Raw genomic sequence first — 622 nt, forward strand, 5'->3', positions numbered from 1 at the left:
AGAAGCCACCCCCAGTCAATAAACACGCATGAAAGATATGGCAACTGTTTTATGTTGAATTCTTGATGCAACTTGGGCTTAAAGAGACCACCGATTAGTTGCAACATTAGACTTTATATGATAAACATATACTTTAACAGTAAAATAAAGACTGTGAAAATACTGTTGGATGTTCAGTTTTTATGATTTTTAAACTAAAAGTTTAAAAATAAATCACAGGCATGGGGCCATTTTATTTACACGCAAAGCATTCTGGGTAAATGATGACATCAACTAGGTCATAGGCACAAGGCTGCTAGTGAGCTATATCCACCCTGAAGGTTAATCTTGGACAATATCTGATGATTGACTCTTTTAAATGAAACCAGAGAGCGTTGACAGAGAGGAGAAGGTAGAAATGACTCAGCCTGTAACTGAAAATATGGATGGAGGACAACAGAGCTGCTTCCTGGAAGAGGAACCTCAGCTTAGCCTGTTAGCTTTAGCATTAGTCCCGACGCTATCACCATATATACAGCGGTTAAAATAAGTATCGAACACGTCACCATTTTTCTCAGTAAATATGTTACTAGAGGTTCTAATGACATGAAATTTTCACCAGATGTTGGTAACAACCCAAGTG

The sequence above is a fragment of the Austrofundulus limnaeus genome, unplaced genomic scaffold (genome assembly GCF_001266775.1).
Source record: "Austrofundulus limnaeus strain Quisiro unplaced genomic scaffold, Austrofundulus_limnaeus-1.0 Scaffold34, whole genome shotgun sequence".
NCBI classification, from domain to species: Eukaryota; Metazoa; Chordata; class Actinopteri; order Cyprinodontiformes; family Rivulidae; genus Austrofundulus; species Austrofundulus limnaeus.